Genomic DNA, 19,955 nt, shown 5'->3' with positions numbered 1-19,955 from the left:
CGCAAGTTCTGCGCCTCGCTTGGTGACTCTCGGGTAGGAGTCCTTGTTGGCAAGAACTCCTCCCAGCCCACGCACTCAAGTCCTAGCATGGCTAGGACTCTTCCTTTGACTCACCCTTGGTCTTAGCTCGGTCCTGGTCCCAACCGAACCCAAGCTAAGCCACCATCTCATGAAAACCGAACCATAAGATCACCATATGTCAGATTTAGTTCCAGCTTTGCGTGTTCGGTTTTGTGCAAGGTTTGTGGCTTATTCTAGTACTCTAAACTCTTGTAAAACAATACTTGATTGTGTCCTAACCATGGCAGCCCTCTTAACACAATTAAAACGTGAATTTGGAATCAAATCATCCAAGTTTTGAACACATGTACATTAAATTTCGAAAATAAATATTATGCCACTTGATCTTCATACAAAACATGCATAAAATCTTAATATGGTGTGATGATGTTTGAAGGAAAGGATTATGCGTGCCTTTGCGTTTTAAACGCACGGATTCTCGTTGACGATTGCGAAGAACGGGGCAAGACCTTGGCTTGAACTTTTTCCTTGCAAAATCTCGACTTCTCCTCCAAATATTGTTGGTGTGTGTGTAGTGTATTTTGTGCGAAATTTTTAGAAAAGTGGGGCGTGAGTTATGGTGTAAAGTTTGGGGTGTTTTACATATTTTATACTAATTAATTCCTTAATTAAGCTTAAGTCCATTAAGCCCCCAAATTAGGCCCACTAGTGCTTGATTAGGAATTAATTAAAATATTAAAATAGTTTTGTTTAAATAAATTTGTGAATTTATTAGTCGGGTTGTCAAAAAGTTCGTATTTTTGTTGAAAACAAACACCGATAAAATTTACGTCCCGGCGTATAAAATCACTTCAAAGCTCTTTATTTCCAAAAATATGAAAAACCATCAACCATATGTTAAACAATTAAAAATAATTATTTAATAAAAACATTTTACGTTTTTCAGCCCTCGGTCTCCGTTCCTCGATCGCAACTTGAATATCATTTAAAAATACAATTTTATGCATAATGACAATTAAATCCTATTTAACATATAATCATGCATGTCACATAATCAATTTAAGCAATTAAATCAATTAATTACTCATTTTCCATACTCTCTAGATTTGTAAGCAGTTTGATTACGTCGTCTTAATTTTGGATCTTACATTATTTTCTCTTATGGTAAATGAGATATATGTGTCAAGTGGGAGAATGTAAGAAATATGACACATATTAAAAGAAGTAGCGTGTAGGAATTGGTGACGGCCAAGAATCCTACCATTTTTGACAAACAGAACATGCAGCCTCAAATATTTGACAATTGAGATAGCATGCGCCTCTTCTTTTGACATTCAGACTCCCGACATTTCTTGTTGATGGTATGAGAAACGCCTATAAATAGAGGTGATTGAGGTCCCTAAGCACACACCTCATGAGAAAAAAATATACACCATCTACACAGAGTGTTGAGTGCTTAGAAGACATCAATCGGAGGAAATCAGAAAAGTTTCAAATTATTCAATGGTCGGAGGTAACACTCGATTCGCTTCTCCATATTATTTATCATGTTTATATATACGTGAAAACATGATTTTGAGAGAAATTCTGACAGTTTTCTCATAAAATTTTAAATTACAAGTGGTAAATGACTCCTCTCTGTAGTGTTGTCAGATGTAATTACTTGGATTCTCGTGGCATTTTGGTATGTAATTTCTAGATTTGGTGGTCAATTTGTACATATTAATGAAACAATATTTTGTCTGTTTAGCATCCTTTTGTTGCATTTTGATACAACAGTTGGAATATTAAAAAGTTAAGGATTTGTTCTTCGTATTAGCACATGAGTGCCATTCTCTGCTGATGTAATATGATCGATATGTTTCACATGTCGAATTTAACATTATCTTACATCTGTTTGTCTCTTTTTTCTTTATATTGGCATATAGGCCTATGTTAAACAACTAGAGTGCCATTCTCTGGTGATGTAATTAGAGGGAATCACAACACAATATGATGACATTTTTAGGTTAAAAAGGGGATGCTGCGAAGACCGACGTCTTTCATATTTTGTCAGGCATGTGGAAGACACCTGCTGAAAGGTTTTTCCTTTGGCTTGGTGGTTTCCATTCATCTGAACTTCTTAAGGTATCACATCGATTTATTTTAGTTTTTTGCGTATCCTCCCAGTTTCATCATTAAGCTGAATTTCATTTTACTGAATCCCTCCTTGTAAATTCCTGGAGATTTAATTCATTTTGGTGTGTTTTCCTGAAAAATATATGATAGACTTAATTTAATTGTGGTGATGAGACTTAAAACCAGTAGGTCATGTTAACCTTAATTAGAAGACAGTATAAAAACAGAAGCTCTCGTATCGCGTCAACAAAGCAGTACTCGGCTTAGTAAACCAAAAGCAAAATTTAGCTTTAACAGAAGTAACTTAACGTCTTTTGTTTGAATCGATACAGTCTTAAATGTTACCGTTATTTTACCTAGTATTAGTATTAATTGCACCATTAATACTGTACAAAGACATTTAATTCTCCTTACTTATTTCAGTATAAAACAAGACTGATTGTTTTGAAGCTTTTTGCAGGACCCATTTTAGGTATTAAAGCTGATCTTACTCAGGAGTCACAGAAGCCATTTTTGATTATAGACTTTGGACTCAAGTTTTCTATATATATCAGGTTCAACCCTATATAGAAAAACACTATTATCTTTATCTACACAACGATTATTCCAACGTTAGTTTGAGCTATCATCTACTACTACTTATCTTCAAGCTCAACATACAGAAAATCAGTACACGCTTTATTATCAATATCCGATCTTCTGAAATCATATTGTGCTGACTGTTTCGAATTCTCTTCAAGCTAAACACTTTACTATATCTTATTGAGAAGAGTTTGTAAACTGGAAAAGTGTCTTTTCCAGAACTTTGTTGTATTCATTTTCATTGTGTTGAGTAACTAAGAGTTTCAGTAGGCAAAAGATAAGCCCTACTGAAGTGGGTGTGTACAAGTGTTGTACTGTAAAAACCAAAGTCTTTTATTGATACTTTCTGGAAACAGAAGAAGGGGAGACGTAGAAGATTTTATCTTCGAACTTTCAGAAACAACTACTGTTCCACTGCCTACTGTTTTATTGTATTTCACCGTACTCTATCGGATCGTTTCCGCACTTATTATTGTGATCTGCTGGATCTACATTCGAACAAGATAAGCTATAATCTCTAACAGGATTCTAGCACCCTTTGCAAAAACATCCATCAAAGGAAAGAGTTTATTCACCCCCCTCTAAACTCTATATCGATACCCAACAAGTGGTATCAGAGCAGATTTTTCTTGTTTTAAATATTTACAACAGATATGGCACACTTCGGCAAAGTTCACATGTTCTCAAAAGAAGATTTCGATGACTAGAAGATCTGGATGCAAGCTCATCTTGCTGCTCAAGACGATGACATGTGGTTTGTCATCACAGATGGTCCATTGAAGATCTTAAAGCTTAACACTGGTATTGTTGTTACTGAGGGGGCACCTCAGATGGTTGAAAAGCACAGAGGAGAATGGACAAGTGAAGACAAAAAGAAAGCTAATCTTGACAATGTTGCAAAGGACATTCTCTACAAAACTCTCGACAAGAACACCTTCAGTAAGATCAAAATGTGTTCTACTGCAAAAGAGATTTGGGAAAAATTCATCCAAATCTGTGAAGGAAATGAATAGACGAAGGAGAATAAGTTGTTTGTAGCAATGCAGAAATTTGAAAATCTCAAAATGAAAGTTGGAGAAACTCTGAGTGAGTTTGATGAACGTTTCAGCAGCTTGGTTAATGAGCTAGCAGCTCTGGGGAAAGAATATGGTAACAGAGAAATATCACTCAAAGTAAAGAGAGCTTTACCCAGAGAATGTGATGTAAAAACTATGGCTATGAGAGTATATAAAGATCTGAACAAGTTAGAATTACACGACTTGTTTGCAGACTTAAAAGCCTATGAGTTTGAACTAGAGGTGAGAAGTGGATAAGAGCCCTCAACGAATCCACCTACCAAGGCTCTTACTGCTACTACTTCTGCTACTGCTACTGCTGCAGTTGTTCCAAGTGCATCACCTGCCACTGCCATTGAAAGCACATCTGAAAAGACTGCTGAACAGATCAGCAACGATGCAATGTCTTTATTTGTTAAGAAATTATCAAGATTTATGAGGAAGAACCACCGTGCTTATCAGAATCCTAACCGAAACTTCAAGAAGGAATCACCACCTGGTGATATGGCGTGTTTCAATTGTGGAAAAGTTGGGCATTTCATTGCTGATTACCCGAAGCTAAAGAAATATTATCAGAAGAAGAAAAATTACAAAAGGAATGACAAGAAATCCAGAAGAGACCGCAAAGCGATGATTGCCGAAGAAACAAAATCAAAATGGGCGGATTCTAGTTATGAGTCTTCTGATTCAGAAAGTCATTCTACTGATAGCGATGCAGAAGAGATCAAATGTCTCATGGCAGGCACCGAATCAACCTCGACATCTGGAGAGGTATTTGACTTTGACTCAAATGAATTTACACGAACTGATTTAGTTAAAGCACTGCATGACATGGTGGAAGAGTACTCAAGACTTTATCAGTCATTCGAGGAAGTTAAAATTGAAAATCAAAGCTTGAAGGATCAAATCAGCAAGTTCACTTGCTTGCAAGAGAACAACTGTAGCGATCTAGAAGTTGAGATGAGTAAATTAAGAACTGAGAATGACAGAGTGAATGCAGATTACCAGACGATGAAGTCTGAAAATCAGAAGCTATCAGTTCTGGTAAATGCATGGAACAAGTCTTCTGTTTCATTAGAGAAGATGCAAGAACTGCAGAAGCAATCTGGAGACAGAAGTGGTCTCGGATTCAGCAAGAATGAAAGCACTTCTGAAACTAGTATTAAGCCAGAACTGGATACAAGCAAAGGGAAATTCATTTACTTTGTTAAATCCAGTGTGGTATATGAACCAATAGTACCAACTGTTTGAGTTGAAAGGGTTGTAGATCAGACGAATAGAAGGAAGCATTTTGGTCTGGGTTATGTTGAACCTAAGGGAAGAGTTCATCAGAGTTTTGGATCCAGTAGAGGATTCAACTCAGGAGGACAACCCCCCATGAAGGCTAAGAACTACCAGTACTATAATTCTAGACCTGTTCAGAGAGATACAGACCAAACGACAAAAACAGAAGAGAAGTACAACATTCTAAGATTCATTCTGTTAGAAATAACAGATCTTTGGTTGCACACACCTCTGTGGATACCCGAAGTACAAGGTCACCAAGAATTGTACAAATGTGGGTTCCTAAAGGACTGATAAGGCTTGGACACAAATAGATTGGGTACCAGTTACTAAAACTTGTGCTTGCAAAAACAGGAGAGGAAAACCAAGATCAGCAGCTCTACATGGTATCTGGATAGTGGATGTTCCAGACATATGACTGGACAAAAGAGTCTACTTTTCGAAATAATGAGTCGTACTGGACCAAAGGTAACTTTTGAGGACAACTCAAAAGGTAAAACCGTGTGTAAGGGCAAGATTATCCATGGTAACATTACTATAAATGATGTGATCTTGGTTGAAAATCTCTGTTACAATCTAACCAGCATTAGTCAACTGTGTGATAATGGTTACTCAGTGGCTTTTCAGAAGCACACCTGCACAGTTAGAGATGCCAATGAATCTATAGTCCTAACCGAGAAAAGAGAAGGCAACACATATAAAGTATCATAGAATAAAGATCATGTTAATATTCCTACATGTTTAGTTGCCTCCCTTAGTGATAAACATTGGCTATGGAACAAGAGATTGAATCATATAAACTTCAAGTCAATCAATAATCTCAAGAAACAGAACATAGTTGATGGTTTACCTGATATTAATTTTGTTAATAATCATGTATGTTCTGCATTTCAACTTGGTAAACAAGTAAGATCTAGCTTCAAGAATAAAGGTAGTAAATCAACATCAAGGTGTTTGGAACTATTGCATATGGATTTGTTTGGTCCAATCCCTATCATGAGCTTAGGGGGAATGAAGTATACTCTTGTAGTTGTTGATGATTTTTCTAGATTTACTTGGGTAATATTTCTTGCTGGAAAATATCAAACCAGTAGCCTCCTGATCAAGCTTCTGAAAAAAAAATTCAAAATGAAAAATCAGTTTCCGTCATTAAAATCAGAAGTGATCGGGGCACTGAATTTACTAATAAGATTCTTGAGCTATACCTGGATGAACAGGGCATCCATCATGAATATTCAGCCGCCAGAACGCCTCAACAAAACGGAGTATCTGAGAGGAGAAATAGAACTCTTATAGAAGCTGCTAGAACAATGCTGGCAGATGCAGACACCTCTCAGCGCTTCTGGGCAGAAGCAATCAACACAGCATGCTACACACAAAACAGAACAATGATCAACAAGAGACACAATCAGACTCCATATGAGATATGGAAAGGGAGTAAGCATAATTTATCTTACTTTCATATGTTTGGTTGCAGATGCTTTTTTCATAATAATGGTACAAATTATTTGTTTGCATTTGATTCAAAATTGGATGCTAGAATCTTTCTTGGATATTAAGCAGTAAGCAAAGCATTTAGAATTTTCAATAATAGAACTCTTAATGTTGAAGAATCTATTCATGTTATTTTTTATGAAGATAGCAGTGCTCCTGAAATTTCTAACGTGTCGAATTTGAGTAACAGGTTAGATAGGATTCATCTGGAAATAGATAGTGAAGATGATGCAGAAACTAGTGTCAAAGATGCGCAAAATCCAGAACAAGACATTCCTCTGGTAGAACCAGTTGTTCAGACGCAGGACATACCAGAACCAGAAGTTAACATTCCAGAACCTGCTACTGCTTTAGCTGAGCCTGGTCCGAATCCATCAAACCAGGAAGAAATTTCTTTAAAACCTTTTGTCTGGAAAAAATCTCACCCTCCATCTTTGGTTATTGGTAATCTAGCAGCACCATTAAGAACCAGAAGGCAAATGATTAATGAATATATGCATGCTGCTTTTATCTCTCAGGATGAACCAAAGAAAATTGAAGAAGCTTTTCTCGATCCTAGTTGAATTGAAGCTATGCAAGAAGAGCTGAATCAATTTAAAAGAAATGAAGTTTGGTTTCTTGTACCTAGACCATTTCATCAAGCTATTATTGGAACCCGGTGGGTATTTCGAAACAAGCTAAATGAAGAAGGTGTTGTTGTCAGAAATAAAGCAAGATTGGTGGCTCAAGGTTTCTGACAAGAAGAAGGAATTGACTATCATGAGACCTATGTACCAATAGCAAGGCTTGAAGCTATCAGAATATTCTTAGCCTTTGCTGCTTTCAAAAACTTCAAAGTTTATCAGACGGACGTAAAAAGCGCCTTTTTAAATGGCCTACTACAAGAAGAGGTCTACGTTGAACAACCTCCAGGTTTTATTGATTATTTCTTACCGCATCATGTATTTAAATTACACAAAGCCTTGTATGGTTCAAAACAAGCACCTCGATCTTGGTATGACACGCTCTCACAATTTCTTGTCAATCAAGATTTTACAATCGGCACAATAGACAAGACTTTGTTCACTTTAGTTAAGAATAAGCACATTCTGTTAGTGCAGATTTATGTTGATGACATTATCTTTGGGTCAACTAACCCCAAATTGTGTGCAAACTTTTCTAAATTAATGCAGGAACAATTTGAAATGAGCATGATGGGAGAATTAACATTCTTCCTAGGACTGCAGATAAAGTAACTTGATACTGGAATCTTCATAAATCAGGCTAAGTACACTAAGGAACTACTGAAAAATTTTGGCACGGAAACATGCTCTGCTACTTCCACTCCAATGAGCTTATCTACTAAACTTGATAAGGATGAAAATGGAATCTCAGTAGAGATAACTCAGTATCGTGGTCTAATTTGTTCATTGTTATATCTTACTACTAGTAGACATGATATTATGTTTGCTGTTTGTATTTGTTCAAGATTTCAATCTAACCCTAAGCAATCACATTATATTTCTGCTAAACGTATTCTGAAATACTTAAAGGGTATTCAAAATGTCAGACTATAGCATCTCAATGATTCTTCTTTCAATCTTATTGGATATTCAGATGCTGACTATGCAGGTTGCAAACTGGATAGAAAAAACACAAGTGGTTTTTGTCAATTTCTTGGTGATAGGTTGATCTCCTGGTTCAGTAAAAAGCATACTTCCATAGCTACGTCTACTGCAGAAGCAGAATACCTTGTTGCTGGAAGCTGTTGCTCTCAAATACTGTGGACGCAACAACAACTTAAAGACTATGGAGTTCAAGCCTTTGAATCACCTATATTCTGTGACAATATCAGTGCTATAGCAATTACGCATAACCCAGTACTTCATTCCAGAACTAAGAACATTGACATCAGACATCATTTTATTAGAGACCATGTGCAGAAGAAAGACATTCGTATGGAATACGTCCCTACTGATCAGCAAGAAGCAGATATATTTACTAAGCCTCTGCCTGAGAATAAGTTTTCTTATTTTCGTAATGTTCTCAGTTTAATTGATTTATCTTTGCTTCTGTTTGCTGTCTTCTGTTTTATATTATGCAGTAAGTAAAAGCAGTAGATAAACAAGAGATATGACAAAATGAGATATTTCATCCATAAAATTAGATGCATTACATTGTCTAATTATTACAATTGTTGATATCAGCAGTACTGAGAGTTTCAGCAGGAATCTAACTAAGATCTGCTGAAATCACCCCTCTCTTTGCATGATCGTGGTTTTTGAAAGGGATGATTCCGCAGCTTAGTCCTTCTCTACTATGGAATAACCCCCCTCTCTCGCATGATCATGGTTGCTGAAAGGGATTATTCCACAGCTTCTTCTAACATAATTTAGAATAATCTAACTGATTATTCAGATTATAGGTCGAGGAATTTCTTCCAAGTCTTCACCTCTTGGAAAAGGATGTCTTCAAACATCTTCTTATGAGAAGCTGGAAGTCGTCTCTGAAACTCATCTGCTGAATCAGACTCTGGAGAAGACTCCGAGAGAATGCTTGCACCATTCATTTGTTTTGATTTGATAAATGTGTAAATGACTTAGTATGTAAGCTTGCCGGTACTTATATAGAGCCTCGAGGAAGTTGAAGAGACGCCAAAACTGTTCACCTCCTGCACGAATATCAAGAGTCACCTGTCTTTCCCTCAGATCTCGTATCTTCGTATTTATCAGTTGCATTAATTTAGGGAGAAGATTATCTTACTCTGACTATTATTTCAGTATTTTGTCAGAAGCAGAAGGAGGTTTGTTTTTTCGATAAAACAATGTGTCTACTGGTTTTTATCACAGTGCTGGATATATTTCAGTACTTTATGACTTCCAGTAGATATTATCATAAGACGACAAATCCTTTTCTGATTTTCTTTAGTAATCGATTGGACAGCCCGTTTCTTTGAGTTCATTTTGTTTTTCAAAAATTTTGGTGTTTCTGACACTCATATTTTAACTTTTCAAAAAAAAAAACTCAACCGCAAACATATTGGCACGTGTCCTTGTGTTTCACTGACGGCTGTACATTTTGAATATTAACCGCCTCTTCTATCTCATTTCACTTTTACGATTTCAGACTTTTGATTTCTAGCTACTATTTTCTCTCGCATTCATTTCCACTACAGAATCTATTTCGATTTCATCTTACTTGCAGAAATGGCTGGAGCTTACACACTGAATGCTTATCAAGTTAATTTTGCATCAGTTCTGTTCATCAAAGAAGAGAATCTTGTTAAGATGTTCAAGGCAGTTGAAAAATCTGGTCTCCGAAGGTTTTTGGAATCACCTGCCGTCATCTACAAGACTACTCTCTTAGATTTCTATGCTAAAGCAACCATCGAGGATGGGAAAATCACTTATTCCCAGGTAGATGCATCCATTTCCATCGATGCTGCACTATTGGGATCGACTTTCTTTCTCTCATTCTCAAGTACCTCTAACCTCTCTGAAATTTCTACGGAGGAGATGTCTACTGCCCTCCTCGCTTTCTCAGCTTCTGGAGAGGAACTCTCTCCCTCTTGCTTCAAAAAGCTTCTGAAGATGGAATATCAAGTGATTGTCGATATTGTGGCAAAAGAACTTCTGGTCAAAGCTGGCACGTTCGATAAGCTGACCAAGGAGAATGTTCAAGTGATGGTAGCTATCACTTCTGATTTTAAGGTGGACTGGAGTCGATTTTTGTTCAGAATCATGAAGGATATGGTGTTGAGAAAGGGTACTGGTTTTGCTGTTCAGATCAGCATTGTAATGCCCGAGATGTTATTACTGTGATCAGACCTTACTTAATTTACAGAATTAAGATTGTAGGAACTGACATGGCGAAGCCAGGAGTCGGTATAACACAAGACCAAAGTTTGTACAGAACCTTTGGCGCCCGAGCGGTAGAAAATGACCGTCCGAGCGCCAATGCATCACAAAAGAAGAATTCAGAAAGACCGCCCGAGCGCCAATTCGGGTGCCAGAGGAGAACAATTTTAGAGCTCGGACAGAACCTTCCGCGCCCGAGCGGTAGTCTTTGACCGCCCGAGCGCCGACTGAAATTCAAAAAAAATGTGCCACATTTCTCTCGCATGCAACTTGTGATACAAGATGACGTATCGACATGACCAGATGGCTGAGATCTATGTCAGAGAAATGGTGAGATTGCACGGAGTGCCGAAGTCGATCGTATCAGACCGTGATCCTCGGTTTACTTCGTGTAATATCCAAGCCTGGTGAACGGTACGGTTTAAGATTTCGTATGTTTATGGATTATTTGGTTAAGATTAAGTTTGATTGAGATGTTAAGAGTTGTGATTATGGGTCATAGTATTGTTGGTTATTATTGTTTTGTGGTATTGTTGATATTAGTTGATGGGTAGTAGTGTTGTATCAGCGTTGCGATTCGATTTCAGTTGCATAGAGTTGTTTTGGCCGAGACCAAACCGCACCCGCGGTGATTTGAGCAGCGCACCCGCGATCTTTATTGCAGAATTTGTTGAATTGCCGAAGAGACACCGCACCCGCGGTGATTTGTGCAGCGCACCCGCGGTCGTCATTTTCAGAAATTTGGTTGAGGTGCCGAAGGCACACCGCACCCGCGGTGAGGTAGGTAGCGCACCCGCGGTGCATGAACAGTAGAAGCGTGTTTTCGAGATTTAAGTGATATAATGCAAGAGTTGGTTCATTTTTCTCATTTCTTCTCCCATTTTCTCGGTTCTTTCTCTCAAGGGGAGGTTAGGGTTTCATTTCCTTTCTTTGATTCAAGCTACTTGTTGGATTATTGAAGTGTGATCAAGGTTCTTATGGGTTCAAGGAGCTAAGGTAAGCTTGTGGTATAGTTTATTCTTGGTTTTGGTGTTGGGAGAAATCATGGGTTTGTTGATGGTGTTGGTTTTATGGATTTAATGGTATGAGTTTGTGATTATTGGGTTATTGATGGTGCAAATTATGGTTTATTGTTGTAGGTTGTGTACCAAGTGTATAGATTCAAGGTTCCAAGTGTTGTAAGTGGAATTCATTTCCTTGTGCTCACATGATAATATATGTATTGTGTTTCAATGGTTTTAAAGTGTTATTCCCTTCCATTTGATTCATGCTATGTATTAATACACGTTGTTGTATATTAGAGACATTCTTATGTCTCAATTATGTTAAAGGGAATACAAAAGAAAATAGAGTCTTCAAAGTGTTTGTTTTAATGCCAAAGAGAGAATTCAAATGTTTTATTGGATTGATAGATACATAGTCAGATATTGCATGCAATTAGTTGCATAGGTACAGAGACAGAGTTACTATATAGATATCAATCCAACAGAGAAAAGAGAAATACCATCGTTATTGTTATTCATTCTATGATATTCATGTTTCAGAGTTGATGGTATTTAATGTTTTCAAAGCCATGTTTTCAGAGTGTGATATGTACATTGCTATGTAAGAGTTCCACTTGCTGAGTTTTATACTCATTTCAGTTATTTCATGTGATGCAGATAAGAGCGATGAGCCGGGACGTTGATTGAGGCCGAAGTCATATGCATATAGAGATGGAGGAAGAAAAGATTATTTTGATAGCATTTTGGACATGATCATAAAAATGATATTTTGTTTTTTTGTTGTATCATTTGATTGATCATGTGTCTACTTTTGACTATATGGAAATGTATTTTATACCTTCTTTCCTTCAAGAAAAATTTTAAATTCCGCTGTTATTTTATGAAATCGGGTCAGAGCGTTACACTTCGCACTTTTGGCAGAGTTTACAGCAGGCTCTTGGTACGAAGTTGCATCTGAGTACCGCATATCATCCACAGACCGACGGACAGTCAGAGCGGACTATCCAGACACTGGAGGATATGCTGAGAGCTGTAGTGCTTGACTTTAGCACTAGTTGGCAAGATTCATTGCCACTTTGTGAGTTTTCGTACAGCAACAGCTATCAGACGAGTATTGAGATGGCACCGTTTGAAGCGTTGTACGGAAAGAAGTGCAGATCCCCTCTGTATTGGGATGATATCTCTGAGGTACCTGAGATTGGACCTGATATGATCAGAGATATGACTGAAAAAGTGAAGCTGATTCAGAAGAGAATGAAGACATCTCAAGATAGACAAGCCAAATATGCCAATATTCGACGAAGACCATTGGTATTTGAGGCTGGAGACCGAGTATTCTTGAAGATTTCACCTTTCAGAGGAGTTGTCAGATTTGGCAAGAAAGGGAAGCTGTCTCCACGATATATTGGGCCGTATGAGATTCTCGAGAAGATAGGAGATTGTGCATATCGACTCGCATTATCGCCTTCTCTATCTGGAATACATGATATCTTTCATGTATCGATATTGCGGAAGTATATTTCTGATGCTTCACATATTCTTCAGCTAGATGAGGCAGAACTAGACGAGACTCTGAGTTATTTGGAAAAGCCGATCCAGATTCTTGATCGCAAAGAAAAACAGCTCAGAACGAAGACTATTCTGCTTGTGAAAATTCAGTGGAGTCGTCATGGCATTGAAGAAGCAACTTGGGAAACTGAATCAGATATGTGACAGAAATTCCCAGCATTATTTCATTGATGTGAGTTTTCGATTCAACTTCTGTTATTTTCATTTCTTAGATATGATTGTTGCCTGTGATATGAGTACATGAGATTTCGGGGACGAAATCAGATTTTAGGGGGGGAGAAATGTAATGCTCGAGATGTTATTACTGTGATCAGACCTTACTTAATTTACAGAATTAAGATTGTAGGAACTCACATGGCGAAGCCGAGAGTCGGTATAACACAAGACCAAAGTTTGTACAGAACCTTTGGCGCCCGAGGGGTAGAAAATGACCGCCCGAGCGCCAATTCGGGCANTGTGTGAAAATAAGCCACGTTTCTCTAGCATGCAACTTGTGATATATATATATATATTTCATGCCTTCAGCAAGAATCAGAAAAGAAGAAACCAAGAAAGGAAGTGAGAAAAGTCCGTAGAAAATCCTTACGCCTTTTATCTTATATATTTGTGATTTGTGCAAGATCCGCCCGTCTGATTTTCAATGCGACTTCAGTACTGTATTTCTATCGACAGGGACTTCAACTGGACGTAAGTTTTCCTTTGTTTTGATATGATTTGAAAATATGATATTGAAGGAATCGGATATGATTGATATATGATGTTCTTGAGATATTAGACATCGTAGAACCGAGAACAGATTGAAGAACATATTGTTTATACATTTGTTATGATTTTTCAGAGAGTATGGATTATATTGACTACTGGTTATGATTTGTAATCGATATATGTTGTTGTCTGAGTTGACGGGGATATCAATATTGTACCGTTATGCCGTCGATATTGAATTAGATTGAGTATTGATCAGAACATATCTGAGTTGAATTGAATATTGATATTTTGTGCCTATTCGATATATCATTTCAGATTGATAGTGACAGCTTTGAATTTGAGACTTCGACAGAGCGAGAAATCGACGAAAAGAAGGTATAAATCAATGTTAACCGGGAGATCGACTTGGGTCAGGCTAGACTTGAGTTTCCCTAAATCACAGACTTGTATGTTATTGGTTTCATACCTTTACATTGTTTGAATGAGTATGCTTAGTCTATTGATTTATAGAAAAGCAGAGAATAGCAGATAGCTATTGAGTGAGAGTCACCGACAGAGGTGCCAGATTATGACAGAGTAGTCACTGGCCCATTGCACATTGTCAGAATAGGCATTGACGGATATGCTAAGTCTATGGCGGATATGCCAAGACACTGGATATTTGATTTATATAAATGTTGCTTAGGAGTGGATCGATTCCTATCGCTGAGATTCGATATAGGTGTTAATGTCCAGGAACCGGGATCCCGAGAATAGAGATGAGTCGAGTCTAAAATGACGAGTCAAAGAGTTTTATCTGTATTCACTAATGTGACATAAATTATGATTCATGTTCTTTGATATATGGTTTATGCTTTTACATATGATTTTATGTATTGTATTGATTCATTGTTTATACTGGANATTTCATGCCTTCAGCAAGAATCAGAAAAGAAGAAACCAAGAAAGGAAGTGAGAAAAGTCCGTAGAAAATCCTTACGCCTTTTATCTTATATATTTGTGATTTGTGCAAGATCCGCCCGTCTGATTTTCAATGCGACTTCAGTACTGTATTTCTATCGACAGGGACTTCAACTGGACGTAAGTTTTCCTTTGTTTTGATATGATTTGAAAATATGATATTGAAGGAATCGGATATGATTGATATATGATGTTCTTGAGATATTAGACATCGTAGAACCGAGAACAGATTGAAGAACATATTGTTTATACATTTGTTATGATTTTTCAGAGAGTATGGATTATATTGACTACTGGTTATGATTTGTAATCGATATATGTTGTTGTCTGAGTTGACGGGGATATCAATATTGTACCGTTATGCCGTCGATATTGAATTAGATTGAGTATTGATCAGAACATATCTGAGTTGAATTGAATATTGATATTTTGTGCCTATTCGATATGTCATTTCAGATTGATAGTGACAGCTTTGAATTTGAGACTTCGACAGAGCGAGAAATCGACGAAAAGAAGGTATAAATCAATGTTAACCGGGAGATCGACTTGGGTCAGGCTAGACTTGAGTTTCCCTAAATCACAGACTTGTATGTTATTGGTTTCATACCTTTACATTGTTTGAATGAGTATGCTTAGTCTATTGATTTATAGAAAAGCAGAGAATAGCAGATAGCTATTGAGTGAGAGTCACCGACAGAGGTGCCAGATTATGACAGAGTAGTCACTGGCCCATTGCACATTGTCAGAATAGGCATTGACGGATATGCTAAGTCTATGGCGGATATGCCAAGACACTGGATATTTGATTTATATCAATGTTGCTTAGGAGTGGATCGATTCCTATCGCTGAGATTCGATATAGGTGTTAATGTCCAGGAACCGGGATCCCGAGAATAGAGATGAGTCGAGTCTAAAATGACGAGTCAAAGAGTTTTATCTGTATTCACTAATGTGACATAAATTATGATTCATGTTCTTTGATATATGGTTTATGCTTTTACATATGATTTTATGTATTGTATTGATTCATTGTTTATACTGGAATTTTATTCTCACCGGAGTTATCCGACTGTTGTCGTGTTTGTATGTGTGCATGACAACAGGTGGGACAGGATCATGGTCAAGAAGAGGATGAGAGAAAGGACAAGTTAGCGTGGTGATCCGGATCAGAAGTAGTTAGGTTTCGGCACTTGATATATAGTAGTTGAACCCTAGTTTCGTTTGTTGTATGCTGTACAACACTTGTACTTCTATACTGATGTGTATACTAGACTGATTCCATTACGTTCCGCATTTAAAAAAAAATTTAGACCCTGTTTATCTTAATTGATTGAATTATTCCCAAAGAATGATTAAGAAATGAATTAACGTCCGGGTCCCCACAGCAAGTGGTATCAGAGCAGTAGGTTCCTGAGATTGAACTAGAACAGAGCAGTAGGTCTAGAACTGTAGGTTCTGTAGACTGAAATGGAAGCTAGTGAGCGGGGTAGATTGAGTTTTCTTTCCTGCTTTTGTGTGCTAGCATGATTACTGCTGTTATTATTACATGTTACCTGATTATCTGATTTGATTGGTAAACTGTATTAATTGAAAATGAATCGGAACCGATTCTTGATCAGCAGTAAGATGATCAGAGGGGGGACTGAACTGAAACAGATTTGTTGTATTGGGTTACTAACCTTTTGATAATCAGATATGCCTCCTCGAAGAGTACCGGAACAGGGCAGTACTTCGGCTAATCCGATGGATGTGACAGCAATTCCGATGGAAACGCTACTGAAGAGATTTCAGTCGTTCAAACCGCCAACCCTGAAAGGAACAGAGACTTCTGTTGACTGTGAATGTTGGTTAGATGACATTGAGATGCTGTTTGATTCGCTGGATTACACTGATGAGTGCCGAGTCAAACTGATTGGACACCAATTACATGATGTTGCAAAGAATTGGTGGATCACGACAAAGAGAGCTTTGGAGCATCGAGGTACGAATATCACTTGGAATGTTTTTAAAACTGAGTTCTATCAGAGATTTTTCCCAGTGTCGTACAGGAAAGACAAAGGGGCAGAGTTTGCGAATTTGAGACATGGTCAGTTGAATATTGAAGAATATGTGGCCAAATTCTCTACATTGCTCCGATTTGCTCCTCACGTTGCTGAGAATGATGAAGCTGTTGCTGATTAGTTCATCAATGGCCTGAATCCCGAGATTTTTACATTGGTGAACACAGGGCGGCCGAATAACTTTGTTGATGCCCTGAACAGAGCAAAAGGAGCTGAAGCTGGTCTGATGAGACAGAAAGAGCTTCGGATGTTCCTACAGCACCGAGACCACAGCAACCACCTCCCATATTTGAGAGTGGCTGCAGCAGTGGTGGGAAAAAGGATTATCTGAAAGCCAGAGGAAAACAGTTTAAGAAGTCTGGCAGCAGTTCTTCTAGCTCCAGTGGTTCATACCAGAGCCAGAGCTATACCGGAGTTTACTGCAGAACTTACGGAGGGAGACATCCCACTGAGCAACGCCAAGGAGTGATTGGTAGTTGCCGTATCTGCAGACAACAGGGACACTTTGCCAGAGTTTGTCCACAGAGAGGTTCCCAAGGATCCCAGGGAGCAGAATCAGTTGGATCAGTGGCTCAGACTGATAGACGATCATCAGCTGTACATTCTTTTCAGCCACCACCATCCACTCAGTTACAGCAGAGGCCAGGAGGAAGCCAGATAGTTAGCCAGCCTCCTAGACAGCAGGACAGAGTATTTGCTTTGACAGAGGAGCAAGCTCAGGAAGCACCAGACGATGTTGTTGCAGGTAACTGTTCTTTATGTGGTATCCTGCTTACGTATTGATAGATACAGGTGCTTCTCATACATTTATATCTGAGAGATTTGCATTGAGTCATGCATTACCTGTTGAGTCCTTATCTGTTGTAGTGTCTGTTTCTTCTCCGTTAGGGAAAGGTTTGATATTCGTGAATTCGATTAAACATTGTACACTGCAGTATGAAGGGCATGAGATTGAGTTAGATTGTATTGTGCTTGGGTCGTCTGATTTTGACTGTATTATCGATATTGATATGTTGACCAAGTACAGAGCTACCGTTGATTGTTTCCACAAGATTGTGAAATTCAGACCTGACATGGCTGACGAGTGGAAATTTTACGGTAAGGGTTCTAGATCTAGAATTCCTTTGATATCTATTATGTCAATGAGTCAATTGTTACAGAAAAGAGCAGAGGGGTTCCTTGTCTATTTAGTTGATTTACTGAAATCGAGTCCATCATTGGCAGACCTGCCAGTGGTGTGTGAATTTGCTGATGTCTTCCCAGATGAGATTCCGGGATTGCCTCCGATTCGAGAGATAGATTTCAGCATTGAATTGGTACCAGGGACAGTTCCGATTTCTAGAGCGCCGTACAGAATGACACCAATTGAATTGAAAGAATTGAAAGATCAGTTGGAAGATTTACTGGCCAAGGGGTACATCAGACCGAGTGTTTCTCCTTGGGGTGCTCCAGTACTGTTTGTTAGGAAGAAGGATGGGTTAATGAGACTTTGTATTGACTATCGGCAACTGAACAAGGCTACGGTAAAGAATAAATATCCTTTGCCTCGTATTGATGATTTATTTGATCAGTTGCAGGGTTCTTCTGTTTACTCCAAGATCGATTTGAGATCTGGATACCATCAGTTGAGAGTCAGAGATGCTGATATCTCGAAGACAGCGTTCAGAACCAGGTATGGACATTATGAGTTCATTGTCATGCCGTTTGGTTTGACGAATGCTCCAGCTGTATTTATGGGTCTAATGAACCGTGTGTTTCAGAAATATCTCGATGATTTCGTGATTATTTTTATCGATGATATTTTGATTTATTCGCAAAATATGATTGAGCATGCTGAGCATCTGAGAATTGTGTTGAGAACATTGAGAACTGAGAAATTGTATGCAAAACTGTCGAAATGTGAATTCTGGTTGACACAGGTTGTATTTCTGGGTCACATCATATCCGGAGATGGTATTTCTGTTGATCCTAGCAAGGTTGAGGCCGTGATTTCTTGGCCGAGACCGACATCAGTGCTGAAAATACGCAGTTTTATGGGTTTGGCAGGATATTATCGACGATTCATTAAAGATTTTTCCAGTATTGCTAAACCGATTACGTAGCTGACTCAGAAGAATGCTCCATTTGTCTGGTCTGAGGAGTGTGAGTCTAGTTTTGTTGAGTTGAAGAAGAGATTGACCAGTGCACAGATATTGACTATCCCGTCAGGTACTGGTGGATTTGTTGTATATTGTGACCCTTCTCACAGAGGTTTGGGTTGTGTTTTGATGCAGCGAGGCCATGTCATTGCCTATGCTTCGAGACAGTTGAAGCCACATGAAACTCGCTACCCAATTCATGATATTGAATTGGCGGCCATTGTATTTGCCTTGAAGATATGGCGACACTACCTCTACGATGAGAAATTTGAGATCTATTCTGATCACAAAAGCTTGAAATATCTGTTTTCACAATCAGAACTGAATATGAGGCAGCGAAGATGGCTTGATTTATTGAAGGATTTCGTTGTGAAATCAAATATTATCCAGGAAAGTCCAATGCAGCGGCTGATGCCCTAAGTCGAAAGGTATGTTCTTTATCCTTATCGACGATTGGTGTTTCGAATTTGATAGAAGATTGCTGTTTGTCTGGATTGGTATTTGAGACAGAATGTAGACCATTGAGATTATATGCTATGCAAGCCGAACAAGAGCTGATTTTGAAGATTAAAGCGGCTCAGAAAGTTGATAAAAATGTACAAAACTCGATATCGATGGTCAGAGCAGGGCATCGATCAGAATATCAGGTACGTGACAATGTACTGTGTTGTCACTTTGATTGTTGCACTCCCAAGAGCAGGTTGTCCACAAGTAGTATAATTCGGTGAGTCCGATATCGTATCCACAGGGAAGCTAAGGTAATTACAAGTCCACTACAATGTCTTTTTATTTTGTTTTTGTTTTTGTTTCTTTTTAATTTTAATTGTTTGAATCTTTAATGGGTAAATTTAATTGTTCAAATTTTAATTTAAGTAGTTGAGATTAAAGGATCCACTCTTGGTATTTTAATAAAGTTAACATTAACGAACAATATTGAAATTCACTTAATAAAATGGTTCCAATATATTAAATAATCATATTTATATTATGTTATAAATTTTTATCTTATAAGTATATAATATATACCAAAACTTATAAATGTGGTCAAGTATTTATTGTGCTATATATATATTTGTAAACACTAAATCAAGGTTCCCACTTTAAATGGTTGGTAAAACAAAACTAA

General features: G+C 37.9%; 1 pseudogene; it reads left to right on the top strand.

Annotated features, from left to right (window-relative positions):
* The first annotated feature begins 1,524 nt into the window (after window positions 1-1,524).
* The window catches only part of LOC140989402 (transcription factor TGA2.2-like), a 37,916-nt pseudogene continuing 19,485 nt past the window's right edge, over window positions 1,525-19,955 (top strand).

Source organism: Primulina huaijiensis, chromosome 12 (assembly GCF_012295235.1).
Source record: "Primulina huaijiensis isolate GDHJ02 chromosome 12, ASM1229523v2, whole genome shotgun sequence".
Taxonomy (NCBI): Eukaryota; Viridiplantae; Streptophyta; class Magnoliopsida; order Lamiales; family Gesneriaceae; genus Primulina; species Primulina huaijiensis.
Note: the sequence above shows the minus strand (reverse complement) of the source record. Positions and strands in the feature narration are given on the sequence as shown.